Genomic DNA, 20,101 nt, shown 5'->3' with positions numbered 1-20,101 from the left:
TATGTTACAGACAGTATGTGCGAATGAGAGCCTGACTGTGTGTGTGTGAGAGAGACAGCGTGTGACAATGAGAGCCTGAGTGTGTGTGTGTATTACAGACAGCATGTGCGAATGAGAGCCTGAGTGTGTGTGTGTGTGTGTGAGAGACAGCGTGTGAGATTGAGAACCTGAGTGTGTGTTTAAGGGAAGAAGACAGGTGGAGAGAAAAGAAACAGAAAAAAAGAGACCCTGTGAAAGGAATTGGCAAAAGATCAAGAAAGGGAAGGTGGAAAAAAAAAAGCCTGAACCAACCGATTAGAAAACTAAGATCAAACAGCAAATGTAAAAAAACATAAATTACTTTTTACTGATTGGCACATGTAATTTTTGGGAATGTGCAAGAGTAGCACTTTCTCTAAGCTGATCTCGCCATGTATGAGATCAGCATGGAGGACCTGGAAGCCCCACAAATCTTTTGTTCCACGGGGCCTGCACAGAGGAGGCAGCAGAACGGGCTTCAGCGCCTCCCCAATAGCCACGTGGCAGCAGTGACAGCAGCAGCAGAGAAATGAGAGAGGCTCCGAGGTTGCTGGGAAAATAGAGAGAGGGGGGCCTGCCTTCAGTGAGTGCAGGTGTATGAATGGGAGTCTGCCTGGGGGGGGGGGGGGTTATGTGTGAATGAATGGGTGCCTTCCTGGGGTCTGTCTGTGTGAGAATGGGTGCCTGCCTTTGTGTGTGTGTGTGTGTGTGAGAGAGAATGAATGTGTGCATGCCTGGGTGTGTGTGTGTATGAGGGAATCCAGGAGAGTACGAGCTTGTGTTTGAGTCAATGTCTGTGAGAGACAGATGTTGTGGGGGTGTGTGTACGTGACAGTGTATATGTGAGAGAGAATGGACATGCGGTATATGTGTGAGAGAGAGGATAACGTTTGTGTGCCCTCCCCCCCCCCCCCCCCCCATCCACAACAATTTTAGGGTAAATGGAAATCAAAAGATATCAGGTATGGAGAGTGGGGAATTTTTTGTATTCTTATTAGATTTAACTGATGAATGTTATTTATGTGTCTTGTTTTGAAATATTTTATTGTTTTTTTGAGAACATTAAAAAAAATGTTGATGTCCTGTTCATCAGCCATTTTGAAATATTTATTCTTTCTGTTAGTATAGCTTTACTTTTTTGATTGTTATATTACTTGATTTATTATTGTTTTATGAGGAATGATGGTGTTTCTATTTTTCCATCGTTGCACTGCATGCAGATCTGGCTTCATGCAGTTTCCAGTACAGTTTTTGTCTGCACATTTCTGTTTATATTTTATTCTATATTTGGTGTCGATCCGTCTGTGTTCTACACATATTCTGCTGGCATGTAGTTTCTGTGTAGGGATACAGCAGCCTGACTTATTTTGTTTTCCTCATAGGAGGTGTATTGGTGTTTTAGACCCTGGTGTCATATTTGTAGTGTTGTCTTTTCAAAGGTAGGGTTGTTAATGCTTGAGTGCAAGCATTTGGTGCTGTTTTGGTATGGGAGTTTTATTTATTTAAAATATTTCTAGGGCACTTATAGCAAACATATTGAACTAAGGAGATTACAATGTAAACATAAAGTACATCATAATAGGTTATTCAGTTTACTTTAAAATCATCGGTTCAGTGTGCTGCGGCAGTCAAAAAAGCAAATAGAATGTTAGGAATTATTAGGAAGGGAATGGTTAATAGAACGGAAAATGTCATAATGCCTCTGTATGGCTCCATGAAAGGACATCACCCCCTATCCTATGACTTTTTACTTTTCCTAGAAGCCTCTCATAAGGAATTTTATCAAATGCCTGACTAAATATAATCTCCAATGTCAAGCCAAATAATTTGGGCTTACTGGCTGGACCATATTTTCCCTAAAATGTGATAACCCAGATTTTTTTTTCTTACCAATTTAATAATGAAAGTACATTTTAGCAAACTTGCAGGAAACATGGTTAAAAATGACAGCTCCACTTCTTTGGTCCACATTTGCACAACTAGTTAACCTGGCGTTGAATTCTGGCTCCGCCTTCCCAAAGCTAAACATATAAAATGTATTGCAACAAAAAAATATCTCACCTGCTTAAAAATCACTGCTCTCAGCACCACTTCCCTTCAGCAATCATAATGCTCAGCAGTTTTCTTCCCCTCCACAGCTGAAACAAGATGGTTGGGCCATTCTGGCCCTTTCCTGCCTTCTTTTGCTAAGCAAAAGAGGGAACGAGAATAAAAGAAGAAAGAAGCCTGTCCTCAGAAGGGCTTTGCCAAGATCACAGAGTGGGAGAAGACTTTCTGAGTACAGGGAGATCTGGGGTGACCCTCGCAGCTCTCCCTTTGATGACAGGACGCTGTATTAGACACTCACCCACCTTTCGCTGTGCTATAAACTTAAGAACATAAGAACATGCCATACTGGGTCGGACCAAGGGTCCATCAAGCCCAGCATCCTGCTTCCAACAGTGGCCAATCCAAGTCACAAGTACCTGGTAATTACCCAAACATTAGATAGATCCCAAGCTGCTAATGCCGACAACACACAGTGGCTATTCCTTATTGATTAATGGCAGTTTATGGAACTTATCCAAACCTTTTTCAAACCCAGCTACACTAGCTGCCTTTACCGCATCCTCTGGCAATGAATTCCAGAGCTTAATTGTGCATTGAGTGAAAAGGAATTTTCTCCGATTTGTTTTAAATGTGCTACTGCCTCCATGGTGAAATGGACTATCCCTGGATCTCTACCCCAAGTACATCTTCTGGCTTCAATCAATCATAGGCAGGAGGCATTCCTTACTCCAGAAAATAGCATTTCCTTCTTTCAAATGTATTTGACCTTAGGGAGTCTAAACTAGAACTGCAGTCTCCCATTTTCTAAATTACTGGGAAAGGGAGGGTTTAAGTCGAGTTTTTTAAACTTGTTTATTAATTTTACACTTGATAGAAAGCCAGTTCTACGCATTTTGGATAATAATAATAACAACTTTGCCTTTTCTATGGCACTTGCTTACAAAAACTGTAACATTTAAACTAAATGACCACCAGAAATGTCTATGGAGAATCAGTCAGAAGTAACAGGCTTACATATATTCAAGAGGAAACAATCGACTGTGAAAACTTTATATTAACTCTGTAAGGGAGAATGCAGCGGTTGCTTTCTTGTATCAAAATTGTGACACCCCCCCCCCCCCCCCAAGAGCAGGAGGGAACGTCTGGTGCCTCTCATGCAGACCCGTCCGGTCTCCCCAGCACTAATTCAGTTATTCACATTTAGATCGCACCATGTTTAATTAGTATGCTTCTCGTCTCCTTCAAATCATAATCAATGAGTTCCCGGCTACTTCTACCTGCTTAGCAGTGTGGACAGAATAACTGCACAGACTGATCGCACCAGATGGCCTTTTTATGCCCTCATAGAAACATGGAACATGATTTATTTCTCTATTTATGTGTAAGTTCTTAGCTAACGCAAACTTCCATAAACCCAGTGTTCAGGACAGAGTACAAGCTAGAGCAGGCTCGTGGTTAGCACAGTGGCCGGAGTACTAGGGAAGCCAGAGTTAAAATCCCACTGACGTGCCTTGTGACCCTGGGCAAGTCACGTCATTGTCTCGTTTACAAACTGAGGACATGAGTTGCTAAGCGTTTCTCCCATATATACAGAACAGGGGAAAAACTTTAGCCAACGGATCCTTTAAATTGTAAGCCCTCTGGGGATAGGGAAATACCTACAGTAGCTGAATGTAACTCGCCTTGGGCTACAAATGAAAAGGTGTGAGCTAAATAAAATAAAAAATAAAAACAACATTAAAACAACATTCAAGTCATAATAACATGTTAAAATGATAAAACTTACAATTAATCAAAAACCTGCTTAAAAAGATATCTTCAGCTTCTTTTCTAAAACACAGATGATGGCTGAAAAAGACCATACCAGCCCGTCCAGTCTGCCTGTTTGTATTTCCTGCTCAGCTTTATATCCCCTTCCTCAGCCTCAGAGATCCTGTGTGCTTGCCCCGTGCTTTCCTGGAACTCCAGAACAGCCCCCGTCTGCACTGCAAAGCCACCCCATATGCCCTCTCCATAAGGAAATAGTTCCTTAAATTAGTCCTGATTTTACTCATTTTCACCTTCATCCAATGACCCATTGTTAAAAAGTCCCATCTCCTATTCATGGAGACCTTAGTGGTATTTAAATGTGTCCATCATATTTCCCCTTTCCTCCAGGGTATACATGTTTAAGTCTTTAAGTCTTTCCCCATACGCTTTATGATGAAAATCATTGACTATTTTGGTGACTGCCTTCTGGATCAATTCCATCCGGTTTATATCTTTTAATGCTACTGTTGTTACTGTTATGGTAGTGGACCCTTGAGCCGGCTAGGAGATGAAGAGAGACCGCTGAAGGAAGGCCCACAGGCGGAGGTGGAGCGGAGCCAGAAGTCCAGAGGTCGTGGCAGGCAGCAGCGATGCAAGTCGAAGATACGGACCGGATGTCGGGGCAGGCAGCAGACTAGCGGAGACGGGAGACAAACCAAGGATCAGGACGGGCAGCAGAAAGAAATTACCAGGAGCCAAGCCGAAGTCAAGAACCAAGAAGACAAGCCGAGGTGGAAGCAGGAGCTGGAGCAGGAGAGCTGGAACGGAGCAGGAACTGGATCAGGAACACGAAGGCAGGAACTCAGGAGCAGATGAACAGCAACTAGCAACTCCAGAGAGTGAACCCTGTTGCAAAGGCAAAGCATGGAAGTAGACACTGGATTTAAATACCCACCGGCGTCTGTCGTCATTCTAGGGGCCAGGCCGAGGTTTCCTGCCGCAGCCCCTTTAAATACCGAGCCCTTGCGTGCGGGCATGCCTAATGGGCGGGGTTTGCCGGAAGAGTTTGGAGGCATCTCCCTTGTGGAGAAGCCACAGTGGAGAAGCCCAGCCAAGGCCCAGGGAAGGGCGGAGGATACCACGAATTGGCGGGAGCTGGCAGCAGAGGAGGTGAGAGCCCGGCCATGGAGTCCCACGGCCAGGATTCGTAACAGTACCCCCCTCTTATGCCCCCTCCTTGGGGGTCTGGTTGGTCCGGATGGTCTTGATGAAATTGGGAAAGGAGGGATTTGTCCAGGATGTTGACAGCAGGTTCCCAAGTGTTGTCTTCAGGGCCACATTCTTCCCAAGACAATAAGTATTCCCATCTACGATGGTGGAAGCGTACATCTAAGACCTCTTGTACTTGATAGATAGTTTCATCTTCAGCAGCTGTTTCGGAGGGGAAAGGAGATCTTAGATGGAAGATTGAGAGAACCAAAGTTTTGAGCAGTGATACGTGAAACACATTGTAAATCCTCAATGTGCTAGGAAGACGTAGATGGTAGGAAACAGTACCGATCCTCTCTGAGACCACGAATGGGCCAATGTATTTAGGAGCTAGGCGCATCGTGGGAATGCACAGATGAATATGCTTTGTACTTAACCATACTCTGCCTGCAGGGTGAAACAAGGGAGCTGGACGGTGATTTATTTATTTATTTATTTATTGTTTTTGTTATACCGAGTTTCATGATAGGCATCACATCAACCCGGTTTACAAATAACAAGGAGTGTAAAGCATAACGTAACGTAAAAAACAATATTTTCAATAAGAACCTTGAACTTTAAATACAGTGAATCAGAAAAAGGGAGAGGGAAAGTTACAAAAAACAAGGAAAATAAACTTGGGATGGATGATGTTTATCAGCGTTCTTTTTAGCGATGGCAGCTGTTTGCTGCAGTTTGAGTTGTATGGATTCCCAGAGAGAATGAAGCTGCTGAGCAGATACTTGAGCTGCAGGAGATGGCACAGATAGCAGGAGAGTTAAAGGTGGTTTGGGTTGCCTCCCATAGACAAGCTGAAAGGGAGACATCCCTGTGGCTGAGTGGACATGATGATTGTAAGAAAATTCAGCCCATGGTAATATAGACACCCAATCATCCTGCTTGTCTCCTACGAAAGCTCGGAGAAAAGTCTTTAGTGAGCGATTGGTTCGCTCCACTTGTCCATTACTCTGGGGATGGAATGCAGAAGTGAAATCTAGACGAACTCCAAACTTTTTACAGAGAGCCCTCCAAAACCTTGCCGTGAATTGAGGGCCTCTATCGGAAGCAATGTGGAGGGGCAGTCCATGAGGGCGAAAGATATGTTGCGTAAACAGCTGGGCCAACTCAGGTGCTGAAGGAAGTTTGGGTAATGGGACAAAGTGGACCATTTTAGAAAACCTGTCCACTGTAACCCAGATGACAGTTTTTCCTTCGGATGGCGGCAGATCCACTATAAAGTCTGTGGACAGATGGGTCCACGGTTCAGCAAGAATGGGGAGTGGCTGAAGAAGGCCCCAAGGACGACCTGGCAAAGGCTTCTGTTTGGCACAGTTAGGACAGGAGCTGACATAGAGCTGAACGTCCCTTCCAATGTGAGGCCACCAGTAATACCGAGTGAGCAGCTCCAAAGTCCGTGCTCTACCCAGATGCCCTGCAGTCAGAGAATCATGGGCCCACGAAAGAACTTTCTTTCTTAGACGAGTTGGCACTACTGTCTTACCGGGAGGAGCTACTTCCGTGGCTGCCACCATGACCTTTGCAGGATCCAAAATATATTGAGGTGGATTAGGAGTATCCTCGGTGTCAGTAGTGCGGGATAGAGCATCAGCACATATATTCTTTTATGCTGGTCTGTTACGTAGTGAGAAGTGAAAACGGCTGAAGAACAGGGACCAGCGAGCTTGTCTTGGATTCAGACGCTGTGCACGGCACAGAAATTCCAAATTCTTGTGGTCCGTGTATACCAGTATCGAATGTTGGGCCCCCTCCAACCATTGTCGCCACTCCTCGAAGGCTAGTTTGATAGCCAGAAGCTCCTTATCGCTGATACCATATTTTTTTTCTGCGGCAGAGAACTTCAGAGAGAAGTATGAACAGGGGAATCGCTTGCCCTTGTTGGAGATCTGACTGAGTACTGCTCCAACTGCTAGGTCTGATGCGTCCACCTCCACTATGAAGGGTCGTTGGGGGTCCGGATGATGAAGGCAAGTGTCCAGTAAAAAGGCTTTCTTTAGGTCTTCGAAAGCTTGAAGTGCTGTTAAGGGCCAATCTTTGGCATTGGCTCCCTTCTTTGTAAGGGCCGTGAGGGGAGCCACCCTCTGAGAATAGTGAGGTATAAATTGCCTGTAGAAATTAGTGAAGACGAGGAATCACTGGAGGGCCTTAACTCCCACAGGTCGGGGTCAATCTCTAATAGCAGATACTTTATCCGGGTCCAGATGAAATCCAGTTGAAGATATATACTCCAAGAAGGGTAATGACTCCTGCTCAAACAAGCATTTCTCCAACTTGGCAAACAGACGATTGTCCCTGAGTCGCTGTAGGACCTGCTTCACTTGTTGGCGGTGCGTAGTAATATCTTTTGAGTAGATTAAGACATCATCCAAATAAACAATGACGGATGAAGGAGCATGTCCCATAGTACCTCATTCATCAGGTTTTGGAAAACTGCAGGAGCATTGCATAGCCCGAACGGCATGACGAGGTACTCGTAGTGTCCGTCACGAGTATTGAAAGCAGTCTTCCATTCGTCTCTTGGGAGGATTCGTACAAGGTTGTAGGCCCCATGGAGTTCGAGTTTGGTGAAGACCTTGGCTCCTTGTAGTCGGTCCAGCAGTTCTGGGATGAGTGATAATGGATACCTGTCTTGATGTGTGATGGCATTGAGCCCTCTAGTTGATGCAAGACCTGAAGGAGCCGTCTTTCTTAGCAACGAAAAAGAAGCCAGCCCCAGCTGGAGAATTAGAAGGGCGAATGAATCCTCGATATAAGTTTTCTTTGATGTAGCTGGCAATGGCCTGTGTCTCCGGAAGAGACAAGGGGTATACTTGCCCCCGAAGTGGAGTTGTGCCAGGCAGTAAATCTATAGCGCAATCAAATGGTCGATGCTCTGGTAGAATTTCAGCCATCTCTTTAGAAAATAAGTCCATATAGTCAACATACTGTGGTTGTAGTGCGAGTGGGGTGGCCATTAGATTTATGCAGGGCCATGGTACTGTTGGTAAACAGGACAAAAAGCAGTGTGGACTCCAAGCCGCTATCTGCATTGTATCCCAGTGGATGATAGGAGAATGCTTTTGAAGCCACGGTAAGCCCAAAACAATTGGATGGATGGCTTTCTCTAAGATCAGAAACGAGATCTCTTCCATGTGGAGCACTCCAGTGCGAAGAATCAAGGGTGTTGTGGTAGCAGAGACACACCCTGGGAGTATTGTACCACAGATTGATGAAATTCGTAGTGGAGGTTTGCGGGGAAGTACAGAAAGTTGCAACTGTTGTACCAAATCTGCAAGGATAAAGTTCCCTCCTGCTCCGGAGTCTACGAAAGCAAGAGTGGAGAACATCCCTCCTGGGTACTCGAGAGTCACAGGTACTGTACATTAAGGAGCAGGATTGACACAGCCTAGGGACAGCTCCCCGATGACGCCTAGGCCCTGGAGTTTTCCGGCCACTCACCACACTGAGCAGTAAATGGCCCTTACCTCCGCAACACAAACAGAGGCCTAGTGATCGGCGGCATTTCCTCTCTTCAGGAGTAAGAGGGCTGCGCCCCAGTTGCATGGGTTCGTCACCCTGACTGTTCGGGTGAGCCGGATGTGAGAAGGCCGGAGCCAGTGTGACCGGTCTACGAGCTGGTTTAACTTCTCGAGCCCGTTGTTGGAGCCTGTGATCAATCCTTCCAGACAGATCAATCAGGCTTTCGAGGTCATCAGGAAGATCTTTTGCCGCAAGTTCATCTTTATGCGAGAGGACAGTCCTTCCAAGAAAATACTGCATAGGCTGTCCTTGCGCCAACCTAGCTCAGTCGACAGAGTGCAAAACTCGACGGCGTAGTCAGCCAGTGGTCGAGAACCTTGGTGCAGGTGCAGAAGCTCCACGGCTGCAGTGGACTGGTGATCAAAAACTTGTTTAAAGCTTTGTACAAACTGTTGAAGACTTCCCAGCAGTGGATCATTTCGTTCCCATAATGGAGAGGCCCAAGCCAGGGCCCTCCCATCCAACAAGGATAATATGTAGGTGGTTTTCACCTGGATGGATGGAAACTGAGATGGCTGGAGAGCAAATCGCATGAAGCAATGATTGAGGAAGCCCCGACACTGCTTAGCTTCCCCTGAATAACGGGGTGGAGCCAGTAGATGCATCGATGTAGTCGGACCTGGAGTGGGAACAGGTACCGGAGGCGGAGTTACCACTGGCGGTGTTGAGTCCAGACGGGTTGCCAGTCTTTCAACAGTAGCTGCCAATACATCCAAGCAGTGTTATTGCTGCTGTAGCCTTTGAGCTATACCGGGGAGGCCAAAAGGCCTGGAGGCCCAAAAGGTCCGCCGGGTCCATGGCCTTTGCAAACTGTAACTGTTATGGTAGTGAACCCTTGAGCTGGCTAGGAGATGAAGACAGACCGCTGAAGGAAGGCCCACAGCGGAACCCATAGCCAGGAGGCGGATCAGGGCTCGGAGATCAGCAGGACTAAGTGGGGTCTCCTGGCGAAGAGAGTCTGAAGAACTGTCTGAGGCAGGCGGAGGTGGAGCGGAGCCAGAAGAAATCCAGAGGTCATGGCAGGCAGCAGCGATGCAAGTCGAAGATACGGACCGGATGTCGGGGCAGGCAGCAGACTAGCGGAGACCAGAGTGTTAGGAACCTCTAGGGAGTTAGCATTCTGTTAGGAATCTGCTCCTGTGATAGGAGGAGTTAGCGATCTTGTTATGAGCAAGCTCCTCTGGTTAAACTCCTATAAAGGGGAGGAGTGAGCAAGCTGGTTGTGAATGACACCTCTAGAGGGGGAGTTAACAATCTGTTATGAATCTCCGTACGGAGTTAGCAATCTGTTATAATCTACTCCTGAGGAAGGAGAAGTTAGTATACTGATATGCTCAGCTCCTGTAGAGGGAGTAGTAACAAACTGTAATGAATCTGTTGCTGAAGACTCCTGGTGGGGAAGGAGTAGCCATCTATTACCAGCGGAGTGCTTGGAGAGGACATTCAGCTGTAGAGGAATGTAGATAGGTGAATCCTTGGGCCGATGGCAGATGACTGCACCCCCAGGAGGATATCCTGAGAGGGACCACCGGCTAGGTTTGAGTACGGAGACAGACACAGATAATCCTTTTATTAGACAGGTTAGTAGAACCACCAGAGGTGGCAGTAGTGAGCTGATATGCCTGGCAGGGCTGAAGTCCCTCAGGTACTGGAATAGCGAACCCAGGGTTGCTGAGCTGTAGAGAAACTATAGATAGTGAGTAGACAGGGTGTGCTGTGTTCATAGCCAGAACTGGATGACAGATCTCACATAAGGTCTTTAGAAAGCTCAGTAGCTGGAAAGGGTTAGGCCCTCGAGGAGCGAATACCTGGTTCCAGGGAAAGCTCTGAGAGAGCGATGGTAACTCACAAATGTCTGTATCTGCGATGGCTTCCAGGCAGTAGAGAATCTTCAGAGTGTTCAGGAACATGGGCCCTCGAGGAGCGAGTACCGGTTCCTATCGGCAATCTGAAATAGAGAAAAGAGAGCGAGGCCCCCGAGGAGCGGGTACCCCTGGTAAGTCCGAGGAGGCAGAGTAGCTTGGACGAATCCTTGCTAACTCAATTCGTTAGCAAATACTGAGACCTTTTATATTGGAAGCGGATGGTGTCAGTTCAGGGGGATGCCCCCGAGGTTCGCGCCCTTGCTGGTACATTATTTGGAGCGCGCGCGCGCTCTATGTCATCAAGAACATGGCGGATCCACAGTGTCATGCCGCTCCGGGGATGCCGGAGGAAGACGGCAAGAAGATGCCGCGGCAGCAAACTGTCCATCAGGCCTGGAGGGAGTCGCCACTGTGGTAAGGAGGGCGGAGTGAGGGCGTCGAGCAGCGATGGACGCAACACGGAGACAAACCAAGGATCAGGACAGGCAGCAGAAAGGAATTACCAGGAGCCAAGCTGAAGTCAAGAACCAAGAAGACAAGCCGAGGTGGAAGCAGGAGCTGGAGCAGGAGAGCTGGGACAGAGCAGGAACTTGATCAGGAACACGAAGGCAGGAACTCATGAACAGATGAACAGCAACTAGCAACTCCAGAGAGTGAACCCTGTTGCAAAGGCAAAGCATGGAAGTAGATGCTGGATTTAAATACCCACCGGCGTCTGTCGTCATTCTAGGAGCCGCGCCGAGGTTTCCCGCCGCCGCCCCTTTAAATACTGAGCCCTTGTGCGCGGGCATGCCTAATGGGCGGGGTTTGCCGGAAGAGCTCGGCGGCGTCTCCCTCGTGGAGAAGCCGCCGCGGAGAGGCCCAGCCGCGGCCCAGGGAAGGGTGGAGGACGCCATGAATCTGCGGGAGCCGGCAGCAGAGGAGGTGAGAGCCCGGCCATGGAGTCCCGCGGCCGGGATTCGAAACAACTGTGGCTGTAAATCATTGAATTGGGATTGCAAGTGACTGTGGGGGCTAATGTTAATGTAACTATCTGACTTATATGTGACTGTAAGCTGTTGATTAATTTACATTTAATTGTAATCTGCCTTGAGGCCCTTCCTCGAAAAAGGTGGAAAAGCCAAAGTTTATATATAAATAAATAAATCCTTTGGAAATTGGGGTCTTCAGAACTGTACCCAGTACTTCAAATGAGGTCTCACCAGAGATCTATACACAGGCAATATCCCCTCCTTTTTCCTGCTGGCACCCATGCATCCTTCTGGCTTTTGCTGTTGCCTAATCTACCAGTTTGGCCACCTTTAAGATCAGCAGATATATTCAGCCCCAGAACTTCAAACCCCATCCTGAATCACCCCCTTGGATTTTTACAACCCAAATGCATGACTCTGCCCCAGCAAATTTTGGGGGGGCAGGAAGGGGATCAGAATTGCCTAGGGATGCCTGGCTGAGCTTGGCTCAGTCTAACTGTGTAGGCTTCAGTCCTGCAACTTCTTTTGGGTGATAAGAGGGGGGATCTGAGAAGCCTGGGGAGGCTTTGGCTGGGCTTGGCTCAGCTGCTTTCTTGGGAGGCAGAAGGGGGGTTGGAGAGCCTTATTTTGAGGGTTTTTTTTTTAATTTTTCAGGGGGGGGGGGGTTAATGTTTACTTTGGTTCAGGAAATGAACCAAACCTAAATAAACATTAAACAAACTGAACACCCCCCGTAAAAAAAACAAACTTCAATCTTCAGACAAAAAAATGAACTGAAACAAATTTCATTGGCTTGCATATCCCTAATCAGTTGGTTTTTTTTTTAGGAAGGGATTTTTTTTCTTTGTTACCTCACAAACAGCTGAGTAAGGTGATTTCTGCTTTACAGTAAGAACGGTGACAAAAAAAAAATCCCGCCTGAAGGTCTTCTCCTCTGTGGGGGGAAAGGGAGGAATTGCTGGGTTATTTTTGTTGTGATGGCTTTCACTGTAGGGTGTTCATTGCATCGCCATCATTTGTGGAGTTGTTAGGCCCCGATACAACCCAAATGTTGGTCCTTTCCTAACCCCCTTCCCTAAGCCGAGGACAAAGTATGGATCTAATCTGAACTCTCTCTCTCTCTCTCCCCCCCCTCCAGTAAGAAACGTTGACCCTCCCTAGTTGGAATGAGTTCTCAGTAAAGGTCACAGTTTCACTGTTCACACTGTACAATGTTTCACTGTGTGTTCACTGTGCCTTCATCTTTCTGAAAGGGACATTCAACCCAATCAGACAAAACTGAAAGAAGTCAGTTTCTTATTCGATTGTATATTATTCTGTTAGAGAAGGCAACAAAAAAAAAACCCCCCATAAAGAGGGTTATTGCCAAACGGTTCACTATGGGGCACTGTCCACGGGTACTTTTTACCCACTGATTTTGCACCGCGTATCTACGGGGACGTGCAAGCACACCTTCCTTTCAAACGTCCCATGGGTTGCACCTGCTTTTCTGTGCAGGTAGAATTTGTAAGGCATTTTCATCTCTTTTCTTTTGTATATCCTGCTTCACCAGCTACAAGAACTGCCCGAGGTGGTGAACTGTTTGATAAAAAAATACAATTATTACAAAATAAAAATTGTGCGTAGATTTAAAACTGCAATCTAAGCACATTATTTCAAATCCCACCCAAAACATCCCTCCCTCCAGAACATCTCCCCTAAACGCAATTAAAAGTGCATGTGGCATACTCTTAGCCGATGGTAATTTTCAGGTGGACGATATCTACTAGTACATGACTTTGAAAATTGTCCTCAGATCGTCATCAGACTAGAAGTTCGACATAGACCTGTGAGAGTCAACTTTCCACAATCTTTGCACGTGTTGACATAGATCCAGGGAAAAATAGCCATGTCCGACTCCTCTTAGCTCTCCTGAAAAACTGGTGTGCCTTGGATGCAAAACCAAAAAGTTATTAGGCAGTGTAGCATGTTTTCGTGAAATCATGGATTCTCCCCCCCACACACATATACACAAAAAAAAAATACCCCTCCTTGACATCTCTCGATAATCTGATGTGGGTCAGATGCAAAACCAAAAAGGTTATTAGGTCATATAATTGCATGTGTGTATTCATGCAATACATGGATTCCTCCATAAAATACCCCTATCATGATCCTCAGTGACTTGCGCTGATAATGTGATATCAGTTGGATGGAAAACCAAAAAGCTATTAGGTGACATAATTACATGCATGTATTCAAAGAATATGTAGATGCCAAAAAATGCCCTGTCAGTCCTTCCCCCTTCCCTGACGGACTGAAATTGGTGTGACTTGGATGGAAAATTATTATTAAGAGGCATAACTGTGTGTGTATATTCATGGAATACATGGATTCACCCCCCCTTCCCCCAAAATATCCTTTTCCTGATCCTCGTGGACTCCCTAACATGTCATACAAATTGAGTGTGGATTAGATGTAGAACAGATGCAAAACCAAGATGTTATTAGGAGAAAATACACGTGCGCTCTTCTTCGTGGAATATTTGGATTAGAGAGAAAAAAGATACATATATAACTCCTCTTGGCCCCCTAACATGCTCTAAAAATCTGGTGCCAATAGGAAAATGAACAACACAATTATTAATAGGGGACGGACAAACACGTATACAGCCATTAACAGGGTCATCGCATAGAACGTCCTCATTTCAGAATGAGCCAAAATTGATTTGTTTCAATTATGTCTGATTGCTTGAGTCCTGAGTGTCCATGTGGCGTCTGCTGAGCCAGTAGCAGACAGTAATCCAGGACAATAGTGATGGTAGCTGTAGCTAAGTTATGCAAGCAAGAGAGAGAGAGAAAGAAGAGAATAAAACAGAGTAGAGTGAGTGCTGAACACCTAACAAAGGCCTAGGTTATGCAGGCGTAGAGGAGCCCAGCTATGCATGGTTGTGTACAACCCCTATGAGATTTATTTTTTTATTTATTTATTTATTTAAGTTTTTTATATACCAACATTCAAGACGGTGGTCCCATCATGCTGGTTCACAAGAAACAGGGGTGAAACTTTACCATTTAACAAAAGTGCAGAAAAGCAGTTACATAAAACAAGGGAAAACAATAACTTGGAATGAGAAGGGAAATGAAGATTAGATAGTAAAATATAAGTATAAATAACATTTTGAAAGGTGGCTGTTAACGCTAATACTAGCGGAGCTTGTTGTGTGAAGGGAGATTAGATGGGGTTGGAGTTAGGAAAGGCCTGCGTGAACAGCCACGTTTTGAGTCTTATCTTGAATGTTGAAATGTTGGGTTCCATTCTAAGATCTGGGGGAATGGAGTTCCATAATGTTGGACCGGCTGTGGAGAATGCCCGATCTCTAAGCGTGATGTGTCTGGTAGTCTTGGCTGGAGGTACTTGAAGTGATCCTTTATAAGCATCTCTTGTCGGTCTTGTGGAATGGTGTAATCGGAGGGGAATATGGAGATCGATTGGGGCTAATTGATGGATGTTTTTGAAAATGGTGAGAATGGCCTTGTAGATTATTCTGAAGTGGATGGGCAGCCAATGGAGGTCCATCAAGATAGGTGTTATGTGTTCTCTTCTCCTGGTGTTGGTGAGTATACGGGCGGAGGCATTTTGTACCATTTGTAATGGTTTGGTGTGTGATGAAGGGAGACCAAGCATGATGGTGTTGCAATAGTCCAGCTTTGCGAAAATGATTGATTGTAGGATCGTTCTGAAGTCATGTGTGTGGAAGAGAGGTCGTATTCTTTTCAGCACTTGGAGCTTGTAAAAGCAGTCTCTGGTGGTTTTGTTGATGTTAGCTTTCAGATTTAGGTGATTGTCAATTTGAACTCCTAGATCTCTCACTTGTGTAGTGCTTGGTACGGTAGGATGAGTGTATGTGATGGAGCTGTTTTCTGGAGTGATGAGTAGAAGTTCCGTTTTTGATGAATTTAGTATCAGGTTGAGACTTGTAAGAAGTTGTTTGATGTTTTGGAGGCAGGATTCCCAGTGCAACATTGTTTTTGCGAGCGATTCTTCGATGGGGATCAGGATCTGAATATCGTCAGCGTAGAGATAAGCTAGTTTGCAATGGCCTGGGAGAAGTTTGGGATTAGAGCACACAGAAAAGGGCGGAGTAAACAGCACACACACATATAGAGGAAATCCAACAAAAATAAATGTGTGGCAAATAGTATATACTGGTCAGTACACGTTAGCAAAAACAATCTTTAATTGTAAATACACACACATAAGTGGTACATGTTCAAAAGCAAAATCATCACATATATTCTGATGGGGTCCCTGTTTTCAGAATATATGTGATGATTTTGCTTTTGAACATGTACCACTTATGTGTGTGTATTTACAATTAAAGATTGTTTTTGCTAACGTGTACTGACCAGTATATACTATTTGCCACACATTTATTTTTGCTAGAAGTTTGGGATTGCCATGATATTGGACATGTGCTTCCAAATAAGTGAAGGACTGCTATGTAAGCACTCAGATGTCAGCACTGCCTCAGAAAATGAGAGCCTGTGATTGATGATTGTAGCTGTCAACTTGTAGCTTCAGGCTGTGCCTTTAAGAAGCTGAGCTACTTATGAATTATTTCACTTATAGAGCATTTGGGTTCCATGTCATAGGCTCTGCTGGAGTTCCATCATAGCTCTGCAACTATCTTGACAACATGTGAGGGCTAGGACAGGGTCCATGGTGTAGCCGAGGCTATCAAAAAGGCATTAGCTATGCCAAGCTAGGTATACTGTGTTGGCAGTCCTACATGAATGCTATGGCAAGACTTGACTCTTTTTGACTGACAATCAAAAATACATTAGGAAAGCAACAATCTCTTTGCAGTTATGTTTATTTTGTTTGTATTTTATGTTTACTTTGTGTAGTACTGTAAGTTGTACCTATTGATCTATTATCACTATGTTGCCTAACTAGGCCTAAGTGGTTTCTGTTACACATTGACCCAGACAGAGGACCAGTGAGTAAAAGAAAGATACAGATGTCTGAAGCCGGAACCACTCTGTTGGGCTGTCTTCCATGCAATGGGAAGGACTAGATGATGGCTAACAAGTAAAGTAGCATTGTATGACTACTTTGCCCAGTCTGTGTGGTCTCCCCAGCATGTGCAGGGGGACATGGGGGATCTTCAGATAGATCTGGAACAAGGTCAACTGGGATGCCATAACATAGAGCAAGAAGATGAGAGACACAGCATGCAAGCTCTTTCTCTGCTACTCTGCGTGGGGCATACATGAAAGCACCTCCTTTCTGTCCAAACAGCAAAATCTGCTTTGGAGAACTCTGACACAGCGGGTTGTTGTACCTCATCTCTGCTGGTATGTTGGGAATAGCGACAGGTGTGAGAAGCCAGGTCCTGGAACCATATCCCAAATCTCCTGCAGCAAAGACAGAATGAATCACACCACCGTGACTTTGTTGTATCACTACCAACCCACAGCATGCTATTACACACTAGAAGCTAAACTAAAGCTTGATATGAGCCTTAAAGGAAAAAGTTGTTTGTGACATTCCCCCGATGGTTGTTTGGAATGAGCCAGATGCCATAAAATGCAGGACACACAATAGCTTGGTGAGCCCTAGCATAGCATGGGACCTTTCTGCGACTGGATCCAGATCCCCTCTGAGTTCTTGATATAATTCCATGATAGCATGAGATCTCAGGCGATACCTCTTAACCATGTGTTCCATAAGGCATCCCCAGAAATATTGTGAGGGGATGAAAGATGCGCTCCCGATACCGCCTGCATGGCAAGCCATGACGGGAGCCATCCCGCTCCACCAGCAGGGCTTGGAGCTCAGATAGGAGGCATTTGAAACTCCCTTCCCTGTTATGGTTGTGATTGTGGTGGTGGTCGTTTGTATTTTTAGGAAGACAGGGCAGGTAAGAAAAGGTGTTTTTATTGGCTCACCAAGGCTGTGTAGGTGTGTCTGAGAGAAGGCCTCATTTTATTGCGCTTAATAATTACCGCTATCCCGAGATGATGGCCATTATGGCACGATAAAAACGTTTTTTACCACCTATCGAAAATCAAAGAAGTGTTGTTATTTCTGACATTAAATCCAGCGTTAGTACGCAATATTATATCGTGAAATGTGGTAGGAGTCTTTCATTTGCATAATTTTCTAGATTTTGCAAACTCATTATCATATTTAAACACTAACGTGCTTTGCGATAAACATCGCGCGCCTATCGTGCGTTAGACCCTGTTTATCACGATGATGAGGCCGTAACGCGTCTTGAGGAGTGACCCAGAAAGCTAGCAGAAACAAGTCAACTACTCTGACTAGGGAGTAAAAGTTACAAGGAGAAAAAATCCAGAAGGAATTGAAAAAAGCAGCAAAGGGACTGTGAGTGACAAACTTCAAGAGAATTACAACCGGGCTCTCATCTCCACACTACCACAAAAAAAAACCAAAAAAAAAGACCCCTGCTGCTTTCAAATAAAAAAGCTTGCACACCAAACAAATTCACGTTTCCCAGCGTGCTTTCCTTTTACATGATAAAACATTGGAAAACAGCTGGAATAACTTTACTTTTAGGGGGGAGCAGTGGAAGAATTTATGGGCAGGGTTCTGTGTTTGATTAGGGCCTCCAGTTGTCTAAACTTCCATCCCTGTGGGGAAGAAATCTCCCTTTATCTTATTTGCTGTTTTATTGGAGTCATAGCTGCTCTGTAAGCATTTAGATGTCTAGATGACATGTATTGCAAACATTTAAACATTCCAGACCCTGCACAATGGAAAACGTTGGAAAACCGGACTGTTTATAGCAATTTATACTCTACAACTGATGCAACAAATGCTGCTTTGTTGGAGAACTAATTTGGAAAGAACGTAAACCTTTTCCAAATAAAAAGACTGCAAAAAAAATAAAAATTAAACATTTCATAGCCTGAATTCATTATAGTGACTCAAGGACTGTAGAAAAAATATAACTTGTTTTATGAATCACCAGGTTGATATTCGCAGGATAAGTAAACGTCTTTGAAAAGGGTTTACAAATTCATTTGGTGGACCAGCAGAAAGCCTGTGTATTTTCACTGAATCGGTTTGCAATCCTTTTTTTTCCCAAAGAGACGAGGCACTGGCCAAAATCCACCGGCAGGTTAAAGGCAAATCCACCATGGATTTTCATGGATTTCTGCAGATTGCCCCAAGGTCCACAGCAAAACGTCTGATGGATTTTTTTTTTTTTCACTTAAAACGCCGAAATCCATCTGGTTTGTTGTATGACTCAAACTGTTTCGCACATACATACGGTAGCTGATATATAATCATGACTTTTTTATTAGACTAATTAGCACAAATGTTGAGCAGCTTCTAATAAGGTAATAAGAAACTGGAAGCCAGAGTTTCTGTCATGCTCCCCTCAGCATTAGTGGGCTGTAGGGCTGAGGAAGTGTATTACATTTTTATATCATTACAATGATATGAAACCATAGCAGCCTATAAATGTGCCCTCAGCTTGTGCAGAATGACACACGGTAGAGCATTGAGCAAGCAATGAGCAATGATACAGTGAGACAGTGGTTTGCCTACACCCACTCCTCATACGTTTTCTGATGCTGCGTGATTTCCAATTGTCGTTTTTCCTCCCACAAACTTTGGCCACAGTCACCAAGCGAAAGGACCCTCTAGCCTGATAAATCAGCTACCAGAACTCTTCTGGAAAGTTAAATAGGCAACTAGAATCTGATTCTTCCTCTTCGTTTGATGGAGGGAACGAATGATAGCTTCAGTCCATTGGTGTGAATCGATATCAGCTTTCACTCCACTCACTTGCTTTAGTGTTATACAAAGGTAGCGCCCTCATCTTGATGTTTATTTTCCTTATTTCCATGGGTCTGATTCCCTCAAGGCCCTTTTCCAGGAACACAGACAGAACAATTTTCAGTAGCCCATTCTGGTGCGAAATATGCAGGTACTTCAGTACTCGAGGACCCGAGAGCTAATTTTCAAAGCAGACTTGAAAATTGCCTGCAAGAAAGGCACAGAGCAATGGTCCACATGCTTTGCACAGGCTGTTACTGCAAGCTGTGAAATGGGAAGATGGGTTTCTACATTCCCTTAAAAAATGTGCCGCCGGGTGTACAACGTTTGCACCTATTTTTTTCTGCAGGGGAATTTTCTTTGGAAAACAGCAGGTGCAAATTTGAAAATACGCATGTCGTTTTCTCATCCCATTCAAAACACGCCCTCGAAAATGCTTCCTCTTGAACTCATTAAAGCTGCACGCATTGCGGGCCTCCCAACAATAAACCTGATGTTTCGACAAGACGTCTGCCTCAGGGGTCGCCTCGCTGCTCAGCGATGTTACGCAACGAAGTACTTTTTAATGTCTTTGATATGGATCGGAAGAAAATAACAATTAATAGCACATTTGAAAGTACATAAAGAGAAGAATCAGTCTAAGCCTGATGATTATAATGGTGCCTAGTGGTTAGGGCGGCGGGCTACGAACCAGAGAAACCAGAGTTCAAATCAAATCCCACTGCCACTAATTATGACCCCAGGCAAGTCACGTTGCCCCAGGTACAAACATAGGGGTGAATTTTAAAAGAGTTGCTCGCGTTAAAGGGCCCATACACGCCCATACATACATACATACATACATACATACGCGTTAAAGGTTCCATACTC

General features: G+C 45.0%; 1 long non-coding RNA gene across 3 annotated transcripts in view; it reads right to left on the bottom strand.

Annotated features, from left to right (window-relative positions):
• LOC115097997 overlaps positions 1–20,101 on the bottom strand; it is a 102,779-nt gene that overhangs the window by 80,363 nt on the left and 2,315 nt on the right. For 2 of the 3 annotated variants that reach the window (XR_003858387.1, XR_003858386.1), the window contains exon 2: positions 16,764–16,836. The exons of the other annotated variant lie outside the window; for it this stretch is intronic. This is a non-coding gene — a long non-coding RNA (uncharacterized LOC115097997). The remainder of the gene's footprint in view (positions 1–16,763; positions 16,837–20,101) is intronic. 3 annotated transcript variants of the gene reach the window in all.

This window comes from Rhinatrema bivittatum, chromosome 8, assembly GCF_901001135.1.
Source record: "Rhinatrema bivittatum chromosome 8, aRhiBiv1.1, whole genome shotgun sequence".
NCBI classification, from domain to species: Eukaryota; Metazoa; Chordata; class Amphibia; order Gymnophiona; family Rhinatrematidae; genus Rhinatrema; species Rhinatrema bivittatum.
Note: the sequence above shows the minus strand (reverse complement) of the source record. Positions and strands in the feature narration are given on the sequence as shown.